Source organism: Xyrauchen texanus, chromosome 21 (genome assembly GCF_025860055.1).
Source record: "Xyrauchen texanus isolate HMW12.3.18 chromosome 21, RBS_HiC_50CHRs, whole genome shotgun sequence".
Taxonomy (NCBI): Eukaryota; Metazoa; Chordata; class Actinopteri; order Cypriniformes; family Catostomidae; genus Xyrauchen; species Xyrauchen texanus.
Genome location: NC_068296.1, coordinates 19,304,837 through 19,322,171, shown reverse-complemented (window position 1 = coordinate 19,322,171; position 17,335 = coordinate 19,304,837).

Here is a 17,335-nt window from a genome sequence, read left to right as displayed (position 1 = left end):
CAGCATTAAAAGCATACAGGCACCAATATCACACCACAATAGAACATGTAAAAAAGAGAGAGAAAATTCTAAACTGACCTCTTATGTCATCTCTCTGCAGCTCTCAATCACTACTAGACTATAAGCGGCCCAATCAGATGACAGCCAGTATTATTGACAGTGAGTAACAAGGACTTTACCCAAGTGATGATATTAACAAAGACTTTGTTGTAGTTGAGGTTTACTCTAGATTGTTTTGTCTGTTAGAAAGGGAACTTGAATTATTTCTTTGTTTTATTTAATGCTTACACATTTTATAATATTTGTAAAGTCATCAAAACTATAAAATAATGCAAATGTAAACATGGGAAGTATGCAGTGACCAAAAACATTAAATACAATCTGATTTTTTTACTTTTCCATTTCCACTCTTTACCTCGATTAGAACTCTGTTCACTCGGTGTTGTCTCAACCAATTTTATGAAGTTTCATGAAGCTTTTTTAATGCCATTGACTGAGTGCTATACTACTTGGCCCAGAGCAGGTAATTATTATTAATATTATTATTATTATTATCATTATTATTGATACGTAATATAATATACATTTTGAAAAAAAATATTAATATGTAAAACTTAGTCAAGATGTATATAATTTGCTAAATTAATTTGAAGAATTTAAGCAGAAGCCTTTAGATCACATAAAAAATAAAAAGTGTTTCTACTCCAAATATAGTGTGTGTGTGTTTGTGTGTATATTAATATATGTATAGTACACACACTCATAATAACTTGTGTGATTATTGTATGCTGGTAAGTAACTGATGACATTTCATGTAAGATTTTGTGGGGAAAAATCAATGCAACTGCATTTTTTATTAAGAATTTTTATATATAAATAATTACAGATAACAAAAACAAATAAATAAAAATACTGAGCTACTATGTGTAGTTCCACAAGGGGAACAATGAGGGAGACACTAGGAAATCTCAGACAAGACTGTGTCTTTACAACATCTATAACATCTATTTTCTGTCACACTCAAAATGTTGTGTACTTCTTAGTAATCTGATATATGTCACTAAGGAGAAGAATTATGCACATGCAACAAAGAGAGTATTTATTATTCAAATTATACACAGAATATGTGCTTCAAGGTTTGCAGCCGCATTCACAGCAGGAAACAATGAGTTTGTGTGCTGTGAATGTTGCCACTGAAACTGCAGTATAACTGCTCCCCCTGGTGTGCATTTATAGTAGCAGTCAGTTGAGGGCATAGTTCACAGAGGGGAGGCTGTGAATCCAGCTGGCTCTAAGATAGCTGGGTGAAAGCTGGGAGACACTAATTTTGCTCAATGAATCCAATTAGTGCTTCTCACCTATTTGGAGGAATATGTGTATGTGCTTCCTTTATCCCACGGTTTTACACTGGAAGTGCCAAAATGATTAGTTATTTTTCATGCATTGTTATTTTTTGCTCAATTGTATTTTTAAAAATACAACAATGATGCAAATCATTTGTTGTTTTCACAAAAATCTGATCCCTGAAAAATAAAATATATTTGCATGTGCATCATATTTCTATTTCTATTTAGCACTAACAAATTCTTCCTGATGTATTAAATATTTATTAAATATAATTTTCATTTGGGTTCTCACATCTGTATGATGAAAGAATACTTGTACTTACATATAATAATTTGTATAACAGAGAAAATAATTTGATTCATATAAATGCAGATATTCAAATACAGTCAACGTAGATTAAAATTGTTACAATCCTACATGAAACCTATCAGTTACTTACCAGCATACGAACCACTAAGGCAGTGAATCGCATAAGACTTCCATTATGAGTCATTAGCATGCCTTATGCTTTAATCCCCACTGCAGGGAGGAGACTTTAACATGTTGAGTTGCTTGGTCTCCAAAGGGTTAAATTCACATGTGCTCTCTCACTCCTGTTCTTTCTCTCTCTCTTAAAAAGACACACATACGCGCACACACACGTGCACACACATACACACACACTGACACACACACACACACACACACACACACTTCTACACCCTGCCATCCTGAAAGTGCACCAGGCTGGCTGTGCATACAGATGCACTCATCATAATTCATTTAAGCTCATAATTCTCAGCAGGCTAATGCCCCACAAAAAGACCCTCAACATCCTTAAAGAGTTAAATCATCACTTTGGGGAAGGAACAGAGAAACAGTGTGGGAGAGAGGCAGTGTGTGCACGTGTGTTGTTATTTTTCAAGGATGACTGCAAGTGCCTGGACCAGTCCCTTCAGTAAAGTATGTTGCCATGCAAGGGATTAGAGTGTGCGAAGTTCCAAACTTGCAAGCCTGGAAGCCAGGCTGTAAACTGACCCCATACCAGGTGTATGCCTCCTGGTCAAGAGGTTGGGGAAGCACTCATCTACAGACAGCTCCTCCATAAAACCCCATACTGCTCCAATTAAATATATTCCAACCATTTCAAAACACCAGACCAGAGGTCTGTAAACTTAAACTCTACCATAACTGCACATTAAATGGTTCTATTGCACAAGTGCACAAACTCTAAAGGTCACAAATATATCACCATGATGGCAAAAGGCGAATAAATTAAATGTCAACATAACACATTCTAATAGAAAACAATGTTGATAGCAAGATTCCCCACTCTCTCTAGCAGAAAGATTTGCTTTTACTTTCAAAATAATTTACAGCGTCTTTAAAAATCTCTGTCATCTTCAGCCAGATACCCATAAATGTCGTGAGAGTCGATCATTTACCCAGCGATCTCTTAAGTGTTCAGTGCTAATGGGAGGGAGCCGATTGGGAGGAAGGGAGGCCAGTATCATATCATAACACATTAAGTGAACTGCAGCAATTTAATTAAGCGTCCTGCACTACATGAGCAGTAGTGTATGGTGACTGGAAATATAAAAATACTGAAATACTGAAAATCCCAAATATTGACCAACCATTACAGTACAGGTATTAACTGCTTAATACAGCAACAATAAGCATACACAAATGGAATAGATAGACTATCAATTAATTGCCAACAAAATCCTTCATCAGCAAACTAACAAAGGACAATGCATCAATGTAAATTTCTGCAGTTAATCCAGGATGGACTTCAAAGACATTAGTCATTAATCTTACAGTGCTTACAAAATCTGTTTAAACACTGGACCTTAACACTTGCTTAGTTCGCTCATTTTAAACCATGACTTGCACTGCACATTAATAAGTAATATTGCCATTATATTCATCCTGTTTAGTCAGAGGGGAACTGGCCCCCACTGTGAGCCTGGTTTCTCCATTTACCAATATCATATGGAGTTTTGTGTTACTTGCCACAGTAGCCTTCGGCTTGCTCACTGGGGTTCTAAATACAATTATAATTGTATATATTTTTTATCCAAATTTACAACCATATTCAATCAAACTACACAATGATGACTTCATAGATATTACAGTTTCATTTTTTTGTTAATGCATGATTTTCTGTAAAGCTGCTTTGAAACAATATGTGTTGTGAAAAGCACTATGCATAAAAAACTTACTTGACTTGAGACAGTACAAAGTGGAGCTCCCTTATAAAACAGCAATATGATAAAAGACACCAATGTTCAAATATTGTTAGTATTTATCCAAATAAACAATGCTTATGCCAAGTAAAATAGTTATACTTAAGGCAATGTCTACTTCGGTTGTCCACCTTGATAATTGGAATGTGCACAGTATGCATGATTCAAATTTTGTCATCAGCACATTCTGGGCAGCCTGTCCGTGTTCAACCCAGATTTTCTCGACACGTGGACATTCTTCTCTGCATGTCGTAGTGTGCATGTGTCGCATTTTATTTTTTGCTCCCAGTTAAGAGTTTTATTTGAAAGGCTGAGTGTTTGAAATACCTGAGCCTTAACTGTAAGCTTTTTGAATTTGCCAAGCAAGATAGCAACTTGGTGCATTAACATAGAATGTGCAGTCACAGATGTGTGTTTATAGCAATTTTGCAACAGCTTCGAACATGGCTCATCCAATCAGAATTTAGAGTTGGGACTATCCATTTTATAATTCTTTTTAGACACATTTCAGTTGTTTAATACAATGTGGACCATTAAAACTATTGTGTGGACATTTACCTTTTTTTTCCCTCTAAGTTTATATCATTTTGTCCTTCACATGTGCTCAACTTGGGTTGGATGTGCATTTTTGTTTTTAATAATTTCCCAGAAAATCCACACAACTGTGGTGAACCAGTCCAATCAGATTGTGTGCCATTGTGTAATTTGTGATTAATTATTAATAATATAAATAATCAATTTCGACATCACAAGTGTAGTAGTTTAACACAAAGTCTTAGTTGTTGCTTTGCTCTGTTTTGAAGTTTTAGAGCACTCATAACCTTGCAATCATAACCTTGCAAGAGTGCAGCATTTTAATTGCAAAAACAAAACTACAGTTACACACTTTGCTTGCCGCTCTGTGATATCGCCACCTTTCTTACATGACTTTTGACAGCAAACTGAGAGAGCGTTGGTGTCATAATGTAACACAGCACAAGCTAATCTGCCTGGCCCTCTCCAGCTACGTAGGGTTAATTGCAGAGGCTTGCCCTCACTCATTGTGTTTGGATAGGTGCTTCTCCTTGCAAAAAGGCAACCCTTTGTATCGCTTCACTTTAATCTGTGACTTCATTAGGGAAGGAAATGGGAGTACATACAAAAAGCCATTGTCTTTCTTTAGGGAGGGAGGCCACAATGCTTGCTTGAGATGTTGTGTAACTATCTTGTCTGTAAGATTCATTATACACCTGGGTCTCAGCCTATTGGTCTCAATTATGCCACGGAGAGAGAGAGTGGAATGCATATACGTGCATTCCAGTAAAATACACAAAGTCCTGACTGGAGTCATGCTCTCTAATTTCTAAAGGAATGTATTATACTAATATTTCTTTCTGTTTTAGAAGATGTACGTGTCAAAGCTCAGAATAGTCTCAACAATAACCTCACACATGCAGGCTGGAAAGGCTAGTTTTAGAAAGAATCGGATATGGTTATAAACAAATAAATGTTTTTTTTTTCATGCATCGGAAAAACTGTGGCAATGCAGCCATAATAGTTATGCTTCTCAATCTGTTATCTGCAAACTGGTTGAATGAAACAATACCGACTTCTGAACAATGAAAATTACCACAACATTTGGCAGAGAGCGAAAGTGGCTGAAGGTATGACCAATGATTACTAAGAATATTAATTAGAAATACCTAGAAAATGATACCCTTACAGTCCAATACTATATCAATACTACAGCCGTGGCCAAAAGTATTGACAGTGACATAAATTTTGTGTTTTGCAAAGTTTGCTGCTTCAGTATTTGTATATTTTTTTTTAACATGTTTCTAAAGTGTACTGTAAAACAATAAGTGTTTCATAAGTTTAAAAGGCTTTTATTGGCAAAAATATTCAATATATGCAAAGAGTCAAGAGTATTTACTAAGGGTGTGATGAGACACTTAGCTCAAGAAATGAGACAATACATGATACTGGGTTCATGAGAATGAGACGAGACAATATTTTAACACTATATATATGACTGATCTTTTATTCGACTTAGGGTTGGCCGATACCCCTATTTTCTTTTCTATCCGGTACCAAGTACTTTTAGGCCAGTATTTTTATGAATACTCTGGATAAAATTAGTAACTTAAATTATTACATACATCTTTATATATAATTATAGGCTTAAGCAGAAAATGATTAGGCTGCTTTGTTTTCCTTTTAAAAATGAGTCCACATATATAACCATAGATATCATTATATGGTTACTATTACTAAAACCAAGTTGCACTATGGATACTACAGTAATGCTGTAGCAAAACCATGGTTAATTGTATCGAAACCTACTGCCAAAATAAATAAAAAAACAAGGTCACTACAGTCGTGGTTACTAGTCATGGTTAATACAATATTACTACATTAAATCCATGGGTAGTTTTCATTAGGGCATCATTTATAAATGAGGATTAAAGATCATTATCAATGTTTTAACACCTCTGAATTTAAATAAGCCTGTAAACATCAATTGGTCACACAAGCCCATTATAATATATGTCATGTCTAGGTTGGTCATTACTTGGTGTGAATAACTCCAGATGCTGTTTTTCTGTCATTAGCTCAGGAAAGCAATGCTCCCTCTTTGAACGTGTGCTGTGACTGAAAGTTCTTTCGCTGTCTGCTGGTGTATTTCAGCATTTCTGCGCATCTTTTTTCGGCTGCGATCGTCTGTGTTCCAGAACTGCTTTCTGGTCCTTGAATAACGTATAACATGCTAGTAACGGCAGCCGGTGGACTTTCTGGTGCCCTCCTAGGGTAAGATGGTGCCACCCTTGGGAGTTGGTGCCCTACACAGACTGCGTAGTCTGCTTATAGGGAGAGGCAGTACTTCATGAGTCTCTTCAGTCCTGGTGGTTTTAGTTGAGAGCTGTGGTGGTTCTGTAGGCGTTTTACCATAGTGTTTGTATTAGCCGTGGTGTACGGCACTATTTTCTTACAGTACTTACATATTGTTCTTGTCTTGTCACATTCTCTGCCGTTTATTGTTTCCACCGGGTACCTAAAATGCTGCCACACAAATGATTTAAATGTGGCGGGGGCATCTTCCATCCTAATTTCACCCTCTAATTCAATCATGCTGATATCGCGAGACAGCTTTTCACCTCGAGAAATATCGTCACATTATAATATTGCGAGATTTCGTGGCACGAGATCTCATCACACCCCTAGTATTTACAGTGCTGACCCTTGTTCTTCATAACCTCTGCAATTCGCTCTGGCACGCTGGATATCAGCTTCTGGGCCAAATCCTGACTGATGTCGATCCATTTTTGCCTTATTAGTGCTCGGAGTTGATCACAATTAATGGGCTTCTGCTAGTCTTCTCACTTTTTCAGGATTGACCACAGGTTCTCTATGGGATTAAGATCCGGGGAGATGCCTGGCCACGGAAATGTATCCAAAATTTCAATGTAATGATCCCCGAGCCACTTCATTACCTTGTGACATGGTGCTTCATCATGCTGGAAAATGCGCGCATCATCACCAAATTGAGAAGTGGCTTCTTTACTGCCCTTCTTGACACCAGGCCATTGTCCAAAAGTCTTTGCCTCACTGTCCGTGCAGATGAACTCACACCAACCTGTTGCCAATATTGAACAAGCTCTGCACTGGTGGTGACACGATTCCATAGCTGACGCCACAGGAGGAGACAGTCCTGGTGCTTGCTGGACATTCTGGGACATCCTGAAGCCTTCTTCACTGCACTTCACTTTAACCTCTCTCCTTGATGTTCTTGATGATGTGGTAAATGGTTCTTTCAGGTGCAATATTCTTAGCAGCATTTTCCTTACATGTGAGACCATTTTGATGTAAAGCGATGATGGCTGCACGTCTTTCTTTAGAGGGAACCATTGTGAACAAGAACACAATGATTGGAAGCACGTCTGCCCTCCTTTTATAGCAATGTGTCTGCTCTTATAATCCAATCAGAATGATAATGATTTCACCTGACTAGTACTTGTTCACACTTTCCCAGGTGCTGCTGATATGATTAATGAAATGATGTTAGCTGGTAATTTTGTGTCAGGACCAAAAAAGTTACATTTGGATTTTTGTGATAAAGATAATTTTTTTGGCCAATGAAGCTTTTTGCAATTATTTAAAATGCATCTGATCACTCAGCAAAATAATCTACAAACAATGTGAATCAACACCACAACAACTAAAGCAGAAAAATTTGAGAAACTCAAAATGTTTTCACTGCCAATACTTTTGGCCATGGCTGTACACAAGTGTAATACTGCCTCTTATATTGATTAAACAAAGTTAAAAGAGATGTCAGGCCATTGTATCCATACAATTGTTGCTAATCAGATTCATCATCTCCTTCTTGCTCCATCAATGTCTCTGCTGGTCCCATCCTATTTCCCCTCGCATTCTCCCCTTTTTAGTGAAATGGATTCCATGGCGAGCTTGCAAATGACCCTTGACCATGGGCGGAAATGGTTACCATGGCTGACTTTTACTGCCTCTCTGGTCTAATACACTCTGCCTACCTCAAATATAAAGGCAGATATCTTTATATCTATATAAATAATAATGAAAAAAATATTAATAATTTAATTGTGAATAATTTATTATAAATTACCCCCCAAAACTATAATTTATACTTAATAATTTTCCACATAGAGAGAGGATGCTATTGTGAATATGCATACTGAAAATGAAAGTTCAAACTTGCATTAGAACAGAAATAACTGAACTCCATTACAACTGTTCTCAATCTACCAATTCCCAATCTGATCGATCAAAAGACGTATTGGTGTGATTAAGTATAAAGACATCCATAGGAAATGTTCTCTTATGCACTATACTGTAATGACCTCACATGTGCCTTAGCTCTGTGTACTTTGCTCTAAACACTATGTTTGCATTTACAGTTTGGATTTATGCTTGATTCTGCTCTTGCGTGTACGTCATTCCCTGGCAACTAACTCAAAGCAGAGCTGTCAATCAGGAAGATGATTTTGTATCTCTAATAAGAAGTTATATACTCCTAACCTGGGTCATGGCACTCATAGATCAGATAGCTAATGAGAGTAGTGGCTCATAGATGTCTTCTATCTGAAAGACATATAATAAGGTTAGCAGCTCAGCAACAGAGGTGGCATTATTGCCCTGATCCCTAATGGTAAGGTATGGCTTTAACAGATGGAACTAAACCATCTGTAAAGATGTTTTTAATCCAAATCTCAGGAACATAAGGCCCAGGCTTCTACAAGAAAAGTATTTAACAAGGTTGCATACTGGTGGATCTTTGTGAGTCCTTGCAAGATCAAAATTTGTGATAATATCTCACAATCTCAGTTTCCTTCATACAATTGTAGATTATGGATAGATCTAGTAGGCTATCTGTAATTTTTACATTTGTGAAAGTTAAATATTCGACACATATATGGAACGACAACATATATATGCAGACATGATTATAGACAATACATTTTACTCTGTGCCATTTGAGTCATCATTGAGTCTCATGTTCTTGGCACATTCTCTAGATGGACATATGGTATTAGAGTGATTGATCACATGACTCTTTGTCTAAATATGGAGGGCTATCACCACTGGTTGGTGCAATCTGAACCTAATCCGACTGATTTAGCATTCCATGACACTACAGCATTTTTGATGATGTCACATGAATGCTAACGTGTTTGTAGCCAGAAAGCAAGATGCTAGATAGCCAAATGCTATGTGCACACTGTGCTTTATGGATTATCAAATGATCTATTGATCCAATTACATTGTGTGTGGGCTCAAAAGATAATAACCTCCTCTAAGTAATGTTATGTGATTTTCTTTATGTTATGTTTATGTTCTGCTTATTTTTTGTGAAGTTACAAGCGAAAAGGTGGCATTTGAGCAACACCTGTTCACATGAAACATGGATGTCTAAGACATATACTTAGCTATTACTCACTATATTTTTGTCTGTGTGTAAAACAACACAACTGGTTGCATTCTACTCTTTAAGAGCTTTCCAACAACATATGACATGTGGCTATTTGATGAGTCTGATGTTTTACCAATTACAATAACATGTACAGTGCAAATTTTTTAATAAATTATCAAAACAGAACCATTCAGATTTTTTTTTTTTTGCGGAAATAAAGTGCACAAAAGTGGTGCAATGTTTTGGTTCATTAAAATTAATATAATTATAATCACATATTCTTCTATTACTTTTTCTGTGGAACACATAAGGCGATGTTAGGCAGTATGTTAGTATCAGTCATGATTCATTTTCATTTAATCTTTTTTTCATACAATGAATGTGAATGGTGTCTGAGGAGGTCATTCTGCATAACATATTATTTTGTTTTCTATAGAAGAAAGTAATATGAGTTTATGATTGAGTAAATTATTGCAAAATTTTCCTTTACAGTATTTATATTCCTTTATATATTCACCCAAAAGTGACCTATCCCATTAACACTGCTACACCTTATCCCACAAAAGTCACCAAAATTGTTGTCTAATGTAGACATCGGCAAATATTTTAACTCAAATCACTGGGAAAATGGCATGAGTTTTGATGGTGGTTAGTGAAAAGGATAGGTTTTTGAGATGAAGTACAGAGTAAAGTGTCACTGTCAAATGTTTTGTTATTTATAATTGTTATAGTTAAAAGCAAATATTCATACAAATCAGATTTATTGTGCAGTTTCAGACATTTTTCTCTACTTCAGAGCAAAAAAAAACAAAAGTGAAAAGTAAAAAGGTTTGTATGTGTATGTGTGAAACGGCAGCTCTGTGGTCTGATCTCTTAGCCTGGTGCTTTATGTAAACACAGGAGAGTGAAGTATTGGAGCTGAGGTTCTTTCACATCTGTGCCTGCGGCGCTGCTCTCTCTGCAGAGTGTTTACATTAAAACAGTGATAAGACTTTAGAGGCCCTCATCTGGCTGTGAGAGGTGTGTGTGTGGATAATATGCTCCATGGTAAGGTAATTATGATAGCATTCTTTTGTTAGCATGCCTCAGGCTCTCCGATTTGACCATGCCAGAAAATTTAAATGTGAACATCGAATACTTCTACACCGTTTCTCTTTTAAAGGGATAGTTCACCCAAAAATGAAAATTAGGGTCAGGGTCATTTCTTCACCCTCATATTCCAAACTAGGGCTGCACAATTAATCAAAATAAAAATAAATATCACAATATGATTTAATTAAATAAATAAAAAGTCTGCTCACTTCAAAGTTCATTTGCACTGCTCTGTACAGTCTATATTTAGTTAGAGCATTACTTCAGTGTTTTCCGAGCGGTTCTGTGCTCTACAAGTCCATCTCATGCTTATAGTAACAGAAGTGCTCAGAGTTCGGGTCCGTTTGCTTATGTGCGCTAATCGCTTTATTTACACTAAACCAGCATGTCCTGCGTGAAGTGTTTTTTTTTTTTTTTATCATCTGCGGTAGCAGCATGTCAGTCTCCACCAGGCATCAGTCTCAACCAGGCATAGGTATCATAATGATAATGCAGAATTCAAGATGCGAATAATTCAAGCATCTTTATTAAATGATTGCTGAGCAAACAACATTAACAGTAGCACCTGTAGAGTCCAGAAACACGCAATCTTCCTCCGTTCTCCTGTCATGTGTCTATCTCACAAGAGAGAAACACGTGATACTGTGCAATAGATACTATAATGCATTGCTAAATGCACTATTATAAAATAATTCAATGAAATGGTGACAAACTAACCTTAAGTTTAAGTTTATTTACACCAACAAGTTATCAGTTCAACTTCAGGACTATCTTATATACAGTAGAGAATAACTTGTATAAGCCTACTTCACACTCGTATATTTGTATCAGATGTTAAGATCCTGATTGGAGCATCCCTAATATTCAAGTTGACTGGGTATATAAAACTAATGATGATGATTAGTTGGCTGAGATTCTATTATAAAATAGTTATATAATAATAGGCCAACAGTGGATGGGAACAATTTGAATATAAAGAAGACAGTGTTTTTTTTCTTCCTCTTTGTTTCAATGTTTATTTTTTGCTTGTGGGTGAAATGAAAAAGAAAAAAAAAAAATCCCAGTTTGGTTCTTTTTAAGAGGACACTCTTGAAAACCCTAGTAGCCTTTTGGCAGTAGAACATGTGAAAAACATTAGCAACTTTTATCTTTTTTTTTTTGTTCATAATCACAGTTCAAATCACAATCACAATATTTGTAAAAATAATTGCAATATAAATTTTTATCCAAATTGTGCAGCCCTATTCAAAACCTGTATTACTTTCTTCAATGTAAAATAAAAGAGATGTTAAGCAATATGAATCTTTAAAAAAAAAAAAATTATTTTTTTATACAACTAAATGGTAATTGAGACTGTCAATTTACCAAACATCTCCTTATGGGTTCCATGGAAGAAAGTTATGCAAGTTTGGAACAACATCATAGTGTGTAAATTATGACAGAATTAAAAAAATAAAAATAAAATATTTTTTTGGGGGTAGGGCCAACTATTCCTTTAACTTTGGCTACATTTTTTGTCACAAACATCAGTATCTGAGGTCCAATCTGATCAGCTTCATTACGTTCTGTTTCTCTTAACTTGATTTCGGTCCACTGATCGGATGGGTGAGTAGCCAACAATCACAGCTGTCAGATATCTCTGTCAAATCAGCTTTCACTGCCGACTCAAACAGCAGTCCTCTATGGTTTGGCTGGAAACAAACCCACATCCTTAAAATTGAATGTACAGTGCATTACTAAAAATATGGGGACGGCACATTTGCTCGCTGTCCCAACTGTTTTTGTTAGGTTTCACTCAAGAAGATGGAAGTCCATTTAGAAGTAATAGGTTGTGACAGTATGGACAGAGTATGACATTATATGCCTGACGCCAGCTTCAATCATTCCATGCATGCAAGTTACACAAAAATCACTTTTGTAGTCTCCGATGGATAATCACGTTTCAGAATGGGGAATGGTGCCTACACCCATGAGATCATCATCAAGTTACTTTAAGATTGTTTTCTTTGACAAAGGCTTTGCGAAGTCATTTCAGATTAGCTATAGTGGAGGACATGGTCTTGTATCTGCTAGCCAACAGAGCACACCCCATTTAGAATAGTTATTTTAAAGCTGGGTCAGAAAACATAATTTTAAAATTGGTATTTGATTTCCTTTTGAATACATCTGGTTTGATCCATTAAGTGCCAGACACTCTTAATCAGGTTCTCTTTGGGCACATCAGGGTGATTTAAGTTATATAAAATCATAATGACAACATCATGAAAAAACAAAATAAGTTTTATTTACATAATTAAGTGTGTCACGAATGTAAGGCAATGAAGGCAGACGAAGGTTGAGGATCCAAATGCAGCTTACTTCATTACTAACAAAATACAAAGAAAAGCCCTCAATGGGGAAATAAACAAGAACAGAGAACTCGGGCAGGGACCACAGACCAGGCTAACTACATTCACAAACATTCAACGATTGACAAAGACAGAACAAAGAACCAGGGTATAAATACACAAGGACAGGATGATTACAAATGATAAACAGGTGTGAACAATGACACAAAATGGCAGTGATGACGGCAGGTGGATTGTGGGAAATGTAGTTCTAAACAATAGACTGGTGAGACACAGAACACAGGGCAGACAACAGGGGAACGTGACATAGCCCCCCCTCAAAGGAGCAGCTTCCAGACGCTCCTCAGAAAAAAGGGAATACTCCAAGAAAAAAAAAAAAAAAAAAAAAAATATCATCCAAGGAGAGAAGGGGGGCAAACAGACAGACCAAGGGAGCACAAGGGGCAAATAGGAAGTCCAAGGGGGCACAGAGGGCAGGCAGGAAGTCCAAGGGGGCACAGTGGGCAGGCAGGAAGTCCTGGGGGGCACAAAGGGCAGGCAGGAAGTCCAAGGGGGCACAAAGGCAGAGCCCTGGAAGGCTTGAGAGGCGGAGCCCTGGGAGGCTCGAGAGGCGGAGCTCTGGAAGGCTCGAGAGGCGGAGCTCTGGAAGGCTCGAGAGGCGGAGCCCTGGAAGGCTCGGGAGGCGGAGCCCTGGAAGGCTCGGGAGGCAGAGCTCTGGAAAGCTTGGGAGGAGGAGAGACTTGGGAGGCTCGATAGGCGCTGACTCTTGGACGGGCATGACCACTGGCGCTGGCTCTTGGACGGTCATGGCTACAGGCTCTGGCTCGCAGACCGGGGCAGGCGTGGGCTCTGGCTCGCTGACCGGGGCAGGCGTGAAGGGACGAACCACGGGCGAATGGAGTACCAACACTGTGGGAGGAGTGGCAGCATCATCCTCCCGTACGTCCACAGTGAGCGGTGATCCGCTGACTCGCAAGGTCTCCTCCATGAAACTGAGGAGTGTCCAGCAACCATTCGCTGGTGGCAACAGTTCCCTCAGAGACTCGTGTAAGTTACCCCTGAAGAATGCCACCAGAGTGTAGTCCGGGAAGTCAGAGATGCGTGCCAGCTCCAGAAAATCTTGGACGTGGTCCTCTAAAGGGCAGTCCTCCTGCCTGAGGCAAAGGAGCCGGAAATTCACCGAGCAAGCTGCTAGATCCATGTGGTGGTTTATTGTTCTGTCACGAATGTAAGGCAATGAAGGCAAACGAAGGTTGAGGATCCAAATGCAGCTTACTTTATTACTAACAAAATACAAAGAAAAGCCCTCAATGGGGAAATAAACAAGAACAGAGAACTCGGGCAGGGACCACAGACCAGGCTATCTACATTCACAAACATTCAACGATTGACAAAGACAGAACAAAGAACCAGGGTATAAATACACAAGGACAGGATGATTACAAATGATAAACAGGTGTGAACAATGACACAAAATGGCAGTGATGATGGCAGGTGGATTGTGGGAAATGTAGTTCTAAACAATAGACTGGTGAGACACAGAACACAGGGCAGACAACTGGGGAACGTGACAAAGTGTATGTCTATGAATGAAAAATACATTATGTAATACATTAAAGATCCGGCAAAATTGCTTGACAAGGGCAGATTTCTTTCCTCTGTTAAAGGAATATAGCAGATTCAATAAAAGTTAAGTTCAATAGACAGCAATTGTAGAGAAATCTTGATGTTGACCACAAAACCAGATTTCGACTAGATTTCGTCTGAAAAAAGCAAAGATTGAAATAATGTAAGGTAATGGAAGTGAATGGGGCCAATTTAAATAAGGGTTTATAAGGGTATATAAGGCAGAAATATGAAGCATTTTATTTTATAAAAGCACTTACATACATTTTTCGGTTAAAACTCAATATTATTGTTTGAGCTGTAACAGTAGTTTTTAGTCGTTTTCGGGTTTGTTAAAAGTTGTAAAATTTGCTATAACTTTACACAGAAAAAGGTTAGTAAGCAATTGTATCACTCTAAAATTTAAATTAAAAGTCTTTCTTCAGCAGAGCATAAGAAATAGGAAAATAAGAGCATACCATTTTTAGAGGAAGATAAGAGCTCTGTCAAGTGCTTATAATGGAAGTTCAAGGGTGCCAGCTCTTTGACTGACCATATTAAGTAATATTTAGGAAGCATAAAAGTAATCCACATGACTGCAGTTGATCAATTAATATTTTCTGAATCAAATCAATATGTTTGTGTAAAAAATAAATCGATAATTAAAACATTATAAACTTTTTTGGTTCCTGCCAGCAGCTGATGCGAAGCGTGAAGTAAGCATGTCGGCAATTTAATATGAGAATTCGGAAGTGGTGCTTATTTACAACAGAAGAACAAGAGTCACGATTTCAAACAGCATCATAGCCTTGAATGGAAGTTCCGATTTAAAGTAAAAAAGGTTTATTATCGACTTGTTATTACATAAACTTATTGATTCACTTCAGAAGACATTCATTGATCATTTGGAGTTGCATGTATTACTTTTATGCTGCCTTAATGTGACTTTTAGGCCGTCAAAGTGCTGGCACCTGTGTACTTCCATTATAAGGACCTGACACAGCTCTATCTTCTTCTAAATATATTAATTTGTGTTCTGCTGAAGAAGGACAGTCATACAAATCTCAAATAGCATCAGTGAGTAATTAGAAAATGTAAATTTTGTGGGTAAACTATTCCTTTAACTCACACATTGTTTATGTCATGTGGCTATTCTTTTGAAATAGTGAGTATTATAACATTTACGGATTGGCCACATTCACTTGCATTGAATGTGCTTCACTGTAACCCAAAGTTTTGCTTTTTCTTTCTTTTTTCTCCCCAATTTGGAATGCCCAATTCCCAATGTGCTTTTAGGTCCTCGTGGTCACGCGGTGGGTTGCGGAGGACAAATCCCAGCTGCCTCCGCGTCTGAGACCGCCAACCCGCATATCTTATCACGTGGCTTGTTGAGCGCGTTACCACAGACACATGTAAACAGATATGAATTGAAAACATCAAAATTAAAACTAAATACATGGTCTTTGAAACCATAAAGTTTAATCATAAAGGGAGAATACTTGGAAAACTTCCACTGACCATCAGGAGACCTAAAGATATTCATCTATCCTCTGTATATTGTTCATTTTTATACTACAACATTTAATTAGCATGCAAAGATCACTTTTTAATTCCACTTGAAGTGGCTGAGATATTCAGTAGCCTCTCTCTAAGCCATGATGGAGACTGTTTCTTGTGCTGCTAGTTCTGGTTATTTTTGTCAGCATTAGATCAGAGTGTAATCTAGCAGCCGTGTGCACCATGAGACCATGAGCATAATACAAAGACATTACTCTAGAGCCCCATCAGCCCTCCTCTTGTGTCAGCACTTGAGATCTCAATCTGCAACTTAAAGGGCCCTTCTCTCACTTTCTTTGTGTCTAGCCAGAGAGGTTACATCAAGAGGGAGAAGGAGGGAGAGAGGGAGAAAGAATTGTTGTATTCGAGAGGGAGATGGAGAGAGAAAGACATAGAACAAGGGAGATAGGTGGAGAAAGGAGACAGAGATGGGGGGTTGCTATATGTGTGTGCATGCACATATGTGTGCTGCTGTGAGTGTGTTCTTCTACGGGCCCCCTGGGGATCAGATACTGTCATAGAGATCACAACAGACTGTCATGCAGACAGCCAGAAGTTGGAGATCTCAATAAACTGGTGAGAAGAACTGAAGATGAAAAAGGAGACAGAATGTTGGCCAGCCGTTTTCTGCAGCGGCCATCATCAACCACTGCGATGGTTTAGAGACCATAAAGGCGGCTTTGAAAAGCAACAACAGAGGATTAAGCGTAAGCCTTTTACGACTTGAATACGACCATTATGTATGTTTGCCGCAGCTGCCTACAGTCTGTGAGTGGCAGAAAAGCCAACATACCACATTATCACTCCACTAAAAAAACATTGCTGAGTCATATTCCAACATATGATCGCAGAAATCTTTGGTATGTGCGTGTACTGCTGTAAGACACATTTTTTTGGAGGATATCTGATGTCATTGTCTCTCCATATGTTTGATGTGAGTGGGAATGGGTTGTTCTCTATCACTATGAGCTAAACAGGATGCCATGATGTTGACAGGAAAAAATAATGATGGTCACTCCTGTGATCTCGGACATATGTTCAATCTCTGCCGCTTTCTCTCAGTCTGGCTCCCTGCCCTCCCCTCATTCAGACAAAGGGGAAAGAGACATCTAAAAAGAATATGTCATCTTATGTCGACATATAGATCACTTTCTTCTTTCCCTAGATGACTGATTGCACTAGCTTAGACACCAAGAAAAAACATTCCCTGAAGGCAAAGTGTTTCTCAGAGG